Raw genomic sequence first — 6,000 nt, 5'->3', positions numbered from 1 at the left:
GCTTCCGAGATCAGACGAGATCGGGCGTGCCCAAGGTGGTATGGCCGTAAGCTAAAACTGCTGCCAAAATTGGGCTATTTAAAAGGTTAGACCATTAGTGAAGAAAACTAAGAACAACTTTGAAAAACTCAAGCTCTTTCATGCTTTCTGAAGAATCTCAGAGACTTTTTAAGGCTTTTTGAAGAAGCTCAGGGACTCTTTTTTTTTTTTCTTAAAAAAGCTTACAACACCTAGTATTCCCATGCGGCCTCCCATCCAAGTACTAACCAGGCCTTATTTAAAAGCTTAGACCATTAGTGAAGAAGACTAAGAAGAACTTTTGAAAAAACTCAAACTCTTTCATGCTTTCTGAAGAATCTCAGAGACTTTTTAAGGCTTTTTGAAGCTCAGGCACTCTTTTTTTTTTTTTTTTTTTTTTAAAAGCTTACAGCACCTGGTATTCCCAGGCGGTCTCCCATCCAAGTACTAACCAGGCCCGACCCTGCTTAGCTTCCGAGATCAGACGAGATCGGGCGTGCCCAAGGTGGTATGGCCGTAAGCTAAAACTGCTGCCAAAATTGGGCTATTTAAAAGGTTAGACCATTAGTGAAGAAAACTAAGAACAACTTTTGAAAAAACTCAAGCTCTTTCATGCTTTCTGAAGAATCTCAGAGACTTTTTAAGGCTTTTTGAAGAAGCTCAGGGACTCTTTTTTTTTTTTCTTAAAAATTTTTACAACACCTAGTATTCCCATGCGGCCTCCCATCCAAGTACTAACCAGGCCTTATTTAAAAGCTTAGACCATTAGTGAAGAAGACTAAGAAGAACTTTTGAAAAAACTCAAACTCTTTCATGCTTTCTGAAGAATCTCAGAGACTTTTTAAGGCTTTTTGAAGCTCAGGCACTCTTTTTTTTTTTTTTTTTTTTTTAAAAGCTTACAGCACCTGGTATTCCCAGGCGGTCTCCCATCCAAGTACTAACCAGTCCCGACCCTGCTTAGCTTCCGAGATCAGACGAGATCGGGCGTGCCCAAGGTGGTATGGCCGTAAGCGAATACTGCTGCCAAAATTGGGCTATTTAAAAGGTTAGACCATTAGTGAAGAAAACTAAGAACAACTTTTGAAAAAACTCAAACTCTTTCATGCTTTCTGAAGAATCTCAGAGACTTTTTAAGGCTTTTTGAAGCTCAGGCACTCTTTTTTTTTTTTTTAAAAGCTTACAGCACCTGGTATTCCCAGGCGGTCTCCCATCCAAGTACTAACCAGGCCCGACCCTGCTTAGCTTCCGAGATCAGACGAGATCGGGCGTGCCCAAGGTGGTATGGCCGTAAGCTAAAACTGCTGCCAAAATTGGGCTATTTAAAAGGTTAGACCATTAGTGAAGAAAACTAAGAACAACTTTTGAAAAAACTCAAGCTCTTTCATGCTTTCTGAAGAATCTCAGAGACTTTTTAAGGGTTTTTGAAGAAGCTCAGGGACTCTTTTTTTTTTTTCTTAAAAAAGCTTACAACACCTAGTATTCCCATGCGGCCTCCCATCCAAGTACTAACCAGGCCTTATTTAAAAGCTTAGACCATTAGTGAAGAAGACTAAGAAGAACTTTTGAAAAAACTCAAACTCTTTCATGCTTTCTGAAGAATCTCAGAGACTTTTTAAGGCTTTTTGAAGCTCAGGCACTCTTTTTTTTTTTTTTTTTTTTTTAAAAGCTTACAGCACCTGGTATTCCCAGGCGGTCTCCCATCCAAGTACTAACCAGTCCCGACCCTGCTTAGCTTCCGAGATCAGACGAGATCGGGCGTGCCCAAGGTGGTATGGCCGTAAGCGAATACTGCTGCCAAAATTGGGCTATTTAAAAGGTTAGACCATTAGTGAAGAAAACTAAGAACAACTTTTGAAAAAACTCAAACTCTTTCATGCTTTCTGAAGAATCTCAGAGACTTTTTAAGGCTTTTTGAAGCTCAGGCACTCTTTTTTTTTTTTTTAAAAGCTTACAGCACCTGGTATTCCCAGGCGGTCTCCCATCCAAGTACTAACCAGGCCCGACCCTGCTTAGCTTCCGAGATCAGACGAGATCGGGCGTGCCCAAGGTGGTATGGCCGTAAGCTAAAACTGCTGCCAAAATTGGGCTATTTAAAAGGTTAGACCATTAGTGAAGAAAACTAAGAACAACTTTTGAAAAAACTCAAGCTCTTTCATGCTTTCTGAAGAATCTCAGAGACTTTTTAAGGGTTTTTGAAGAAGCTCAGGGACTCTTTTTTTTTTTTCTTAAAAAAGCTTACAACACCTAGTATTCCCATGCGGCCTCCCATCCAAGTACTAACCAGGCCTTATTTAAAAGCTTAGACCATTAGTGAAGAAGACTAAGAAGAACTTTTGAAAAAACTCAAACTCTTTCATGCTTTCTGAAGAATCTCAGAGACTTTTTAAGGCTTTTTGAAGCTCAGGCACTCTTTTTTTTTTTTTTTTTTTTTTTAAAAGCTTACAGCACCTGGTATTCCCAGGCGGTCTCCCATCCAAGTACTAACCAGGCCCGACCCTGCTTAGCTTCCGAGATCAGACGAGATCGGGCGTGCCCAAGGTGGTATGGCCGTAAGCTAAAACTGCTGCCAAAATTGGGCTATTTAAAAGGTTAGACCATTAGTGAAGAAAACTAAGAACAACTTTTGAAAAAACTCAAGCTCTTTCATGCTTTCTGAAGAATCTCAGAGACTTTTTAAGGCTTTTTGAAGAAGCTCAGGGACTCTTTTTTTTTTTTCTTAAAAAAGCTTACAACACCTAGTATTCCCATGCGGCCTCCCATCCAAGTACTAACCAGGCCTTATTTAAAAGCTTAGACCATTAGTGAAGAAGACTAAGAAGAACTTTTGAAAAAACTCAAACTCTTTCATGCTTTCTGAAGAATCTCAGAGACTTTTTAAGGCTTTTTGAAGCTCAGGCACTCTTTTTTTTTTTTTTTTTTTTTTTAAAAGCTTACAGCACCTGGTATTCCCAGGCGGTCTCCCATCCAAGTACTAACCAGTCCCGACCCTGCTTAGCTTCCGAGATCAGACGAGATCGGGCGTGCCCAAGGTGGTATGGCCGTAAGCTAAAACTGCTGCCAAAATTGGGCTATTTAAAAGGTTAGACCATTAGTGAAGAAAACTAAGAACAACTTTTGAAAAAACTCAAGCTCTTTCATGCTTTCTGAAGAATCTCAGAGACTTTTTAAGGCTTTTTGAAGAAGCTCAGGGACTCTTTTTTTTTTTCTTAAAAAAGCTTACAACACCTAGTATTCCCATGCGGCCTCCCATCCAAGTACTAACCAGGCCTTATTTAAAAGCTTAGACCATTAGTGAAGAAGACTAAGAAGAACTTTTGAAAAAACTCAAACTCTTTCATGCTTTCTGAAGAATCTCAGAGACTTTTTAAGGCTTTTTGAAGCTCAGGCACTCTTTTTTTTTTTCTTAAAAAAGCTTACAACACCCAGTATTCCCATGCGGCCTCCCATCCAAGTACTAACCAGGCCTTATTTAAAAGCTTAGACCATTAGTGAAGAAGACTAAGAAGAACTTTTGAAAAAACTCAAACTCTTTCATGCTTTCTGAAGAATCTCAGAGACTTTTTAAGGCTTTTTGAAGCTCAGGCACTCTTTTTTTTTTTTTAAAAAGCTTACAGCACCTGGTATTCCCAGGCGGTCTCCCATCCAAGTACTAACCAGGCCCGACCCTGCTTAGCTTCCGAGATCAGACGAGATCGGGCGTGCCCAAGGTGGTATGGCCGTAAGCTAAAACTGCTGCCAAAATTGGGCTATTTAAAAGGTTAGACCATTTGTGAAGAAAACTAAGAACAACTTTTGAAAAAACTCAAGCTCTTTCATGCTTTCTGAAGAATCTCAGAGACTTTTTAAGGCTTTTTGAAGAAGCTCAGGGACTCTTTTTTTTTTTTCTTAAAAAAGCTTACAACACCTAGTATTCCCATGCGGCCTCCCATCCAAGTACTAACCAGGCCTTATTTAAAAGCTTAGACCATTAGTGAAGAAGACTAAGAAGAACTTTTGAAAAAACTCAAACTCTTTCATGCTTTCTGAAGAATCTCAGAGACTTTTTAAGGCTTTTTGAAGCTCAGGCACTCTTTTTTTTTTTTTTTTTTTTTTTAAAAGCTTACAGCACCTGGTATTCCCAGGCGGTCTCCCATCCAAGTACTAACCAGGCCCGACCCTGCTTAGCTTCCGAGATCAGACGAGATCGGGCGTGCCCAAGGTGGTATGGCCGTAAGCTAAAACTGCTGCCAAAATTGGGCTATTTAAAAGGTTAGACCATTAGTGAAGAAAACTAAGAACAACTTTTGAAAAAACTCAAGCTCTTTCATGCTTTCTGAAGAATCTCAGAGACTTTTTAAGGCTTTTTGAAGAAGCTCAGGGACTCTTTTTTTTTTTTCTTAAAAAAGCTTACAACACCTAGTATTCCCATGCGGCCTCCCATCCAAGTACTAACCAGGCCTTATTTAAAAGCTTAGACCATTAGTGAAGAAGACTAAGAAGAACTTTTGAAAAAACTCAAACTCTTTCATGCTTTCTGAAGAATCTCAGAGACTTTTTAAGGCTTTTTGAAGCTCAGGCACTCTTTTTTTTTTTTTTTTTTTTTTAAAAGCTTACAGCACCTGGTATTCCCAGGCGGTCTCCCATCCAAGTACTAACCAGGCCCGACCCTGCTTAGCTTCCGAGATCAGACGAGATCGGGCGTGCCCAAGGTGGTATGGCCGTAAGCTAAAACTGCTGCCAAAATTGGGCTATTTAAAAGGTTAGACCATTAGTGAAGAAAACTAAGAACAACTTTTGAAAAAACTCAAGCTCTTTCATGCTTTCTGAAGAATCTCAGAGACTTTTTAAGGCTTTTTGAAGAAGCTCAGGGACTCTTTTTTTTTTTTCTTAAAAATTTTTACAACACCTAGTATTCCCATGCGGCCTCCCATCCAAGTACTAACCAGGCCTTATTTAAAAGCTTAGACCATTAGTGAAGAAGACTAAGAAGAACTTTTGAAAAAACTCAAACTCTTTCATGCTTTCTGAAGAATCTCAGAGACTTTTTAAGGCTTTTTGAAGCTCAGGCACTCTTTTTTTTTTTTTTTTTTTTTTTAAAAGCTTACAGCACCTGGTATTCCCAGGCGGTCTCCCATCCAAGTACTAACCAGTCCCGACCCTGCTTAGCTTCCGAGATCAGACGAGATCGGGCGTGCCCAAGGTGGTATGGCCGTAAGCGAATACTGCTGCCAAAATTGGGCTATTTAAAAGGTTAGACCATTAGTGAAGAAAACTAAGAACAACTTTTGAAAAAACTCAAACTCTTTCATGCTTTCTGAAGAATCTCAGAGACTTTTTAAGGCTTTTTGAAGCTCAGGCACTCTTTTTTTTTTTTTTAAAAGCTTACAGCACCTGGTATTCCCAGGCGGTCTCCCATCCAAGTACTAACCAGGCCCGACCCTGCTTAGCTTCCGAGATCAGACGAGATCGGGCGTGCCCAAGGTGGTATGGCCGTAAGCTAAAACTGCTGCCAAAATTGGGCTATTTAAAAGGTTAGACCATTAGTGAAGAAAACTAAGAACAACTTTTGAAAAAACTCAAGCTCTTTCATGCTTTCTGAAGAATCTCAGAGACTTTTTAAGGGTTTTTGAAGAAGCTCAGGGACTCTTTTTTTTTTTTCTTAAAAAAGCTTACAACACCTAGTATTCCCATGCGGCCTCCCATCCAAGTACTAACCAGGCCTTATTTAAAAGCTTAGACCATTAGTGAAGAAGACTAAGAAGAACTTTTGAAAAAACTCAAACTCTTTCATGCTTTCTGAAGAATCTCAGAGACTTTTTAAGGCTTTTTGAAGCTCAGGCACTCTTTTTTTTTTTTTTTTTTTTTTAAAAGCTTACAGCACCTGGTATTCCCAGGCGGTCTCCCATCCAAGTACTAACCAGGCCCGACCCTGCTTAGCTTCCGAGATCAGACGAGATCGGGCGTGCCCAAGGTGGTATGGCCGTAAGCTAAAACTGCTGCCAA

The 6,000-nt window shown here is 39.9% G+C and overlaps 13 non-coding genes across 13 annotated transcripts; all 13 read right to left on the bottom strand.

Moving 5' to 3' along the window:
- Positions 1-421: 421 nt before the first annotated feature.
- LOC143699710 (5S ribosomal RNA) lies at positions 422-540 on the bottom strand. Its single transcript, XR_013188628.1, has one exon. It is a non-coding gene; the product is annotated as a 5S ribosomal RNA (ribosomal RNA).
- A 371-nt stretch (positions 541-911) lies between these two features.
- LOC143699749 (5S ribosomal RNA) lies at positions 912-1,030 on the bottom strand. The gene has a single exon (XR_013188664.1). It is a non-coding gene; the product is annotated as a 5S ribosomal RNA (ribosomal RNA).
- A 162-nt stretch (positions 1,031-1,192) lies between these two features.
- Positions 1,193-1,311, bottom strand: LOC143699709 (5S ribosomal RNA). Its single transcript, XR_013188627.1, has one exon. It is a non-coding gene; the product is annotated as a 5S ribosomal RNA (ribosomal RNA).
- A 371-nt stretch (positions 1,312-1,682) lies between these two features.
- Positions 1,683-1,801, bottom strand: LOC143699748 (5S ribosomal RNA). Its single transcript, XR_013188663.1, has one exon. It is a non-coding gene; the product is annotated as a 5S ribosomal RNA (ribosomal RNA).
- Positions 1,802-1,963: 162 nt separating this feature from the next.
- On the bottom strand, positions 1,964-2,082 carry LOC143699708 (5S ribosomal RNA). The gene has a single exon (XR_013188626.1). It is a non-coding gene; the product is annotated as a 5S ribosomal RNA (ribosomal RNA).
- A 372-nt stretch (positions 2,083-2,454) lies between these two features.
- LOC143699706 (5S ribosomal RNA) lies at positions 2,455-2,573 on the bottom strand. Its single transcript, XR_013188624.1, has one exon. It is a non-coding gene; the product is annotated as a 5S ribosomal RNA (ribosomal RNA).
- Positions 2,574-2,945: 372 nt separating this feature from the next.
- On the bottom strand, positions 2,946-3,064 carry LOC143699746 (5S ribosomal RNA). Its single transcript, XR_013188662.1, has one exon. It is a non-coding gene; the product is annotated as a 5S ribosomal RNA (ribosomal RNA).
- Positions 3,065-3,623: 559 nt separating this feature from the next.
- On the bottom strand, positions 3,624-3,742 carry LOC143699705 (5S ribosomal RNA). The gene has a single exon (XR_013188623.1). It is a non-coding gene; the product is annotated as a 5S ribosomal RNA (ribosomal RNA).
- Positions 3,743-4,114: 372 nt separating this feature from the next.
- LOC143699704 (5S ribosomal RNA) lies at positions 4,115-4,233 on the bottom strand. Its single transcript, XR_013188622.1, has one exon. It is a non-coding gene; the product is annotated as a 5S ribosomal RNA (ribosomal RNA).
- Positions 4,234-4,604: 371 nt separating this feature from the next.
- Positions 4,605-4,723, bottom strand: LOC143699703 (5S ribosomal RNA). Its single transcript, XR_013188621.1, has one exon. It is a non-coding gene; the product is annotated as a 5S ribosomal RNA (ribosomal RNA).
- Positions 4,724-5,095: 372 nt separating this feature from the next.
- Positions 5,096-5,214, bottom strand: LOC143699745 (5S ribosomal RNA). The gene has a single exon (XR_013188661.1). It is a non-coding gene; the product is annotated as a 5S ribosomal RNA (ribosomal RNA).
- Positions 5,215-5,376: 162 nt separating this feature from the next.
- Positions 5,377-5,495, bottom strand: LOC143699702 (5S ribosomal RNA). The gene has a single exon (XR_013188620.1). It is a non-coding gene; the product is annotated as a 5S ribosomal RNA (ribosomal RNA).
- Positions 5,496-5,866: 371 nt separating this feature from the next.
- On the bottom strand, positions 5,867-5,985 carry LOC143699701 (5S ribosomal RNA). Its single transcript, XR_013188619.1, has one exon. It is a non-coding gene; the product is annotated as a 5S ribosomal RNA (ribosomal RNA).
- Between the last annotated feature and the right edge of the window lie 15 nt (positions 5,986-6,000).

This window comes from Siphateles boraxobius, unplaced genomic scaffold (assembly GCF_051911475.1).
Source record: "Siphateles boraxobius isolate OS27281-9 unplaced genomic scaffold, OSU_SipBor_1 316, whole genome shotgun sequence".
NCBI classification, from domain to species: domain Eukaryota; kingdom Metazoa; phylum Chordata; class Actinopteri; order Cypriniformes; family Leuciscidae; genus Siphateles; species Siphateles boraxobius.
Note: the sequence above shows the minus strand (reverse complement) of the source record. Positions and strands in the feature narration are given on the sequence as shown.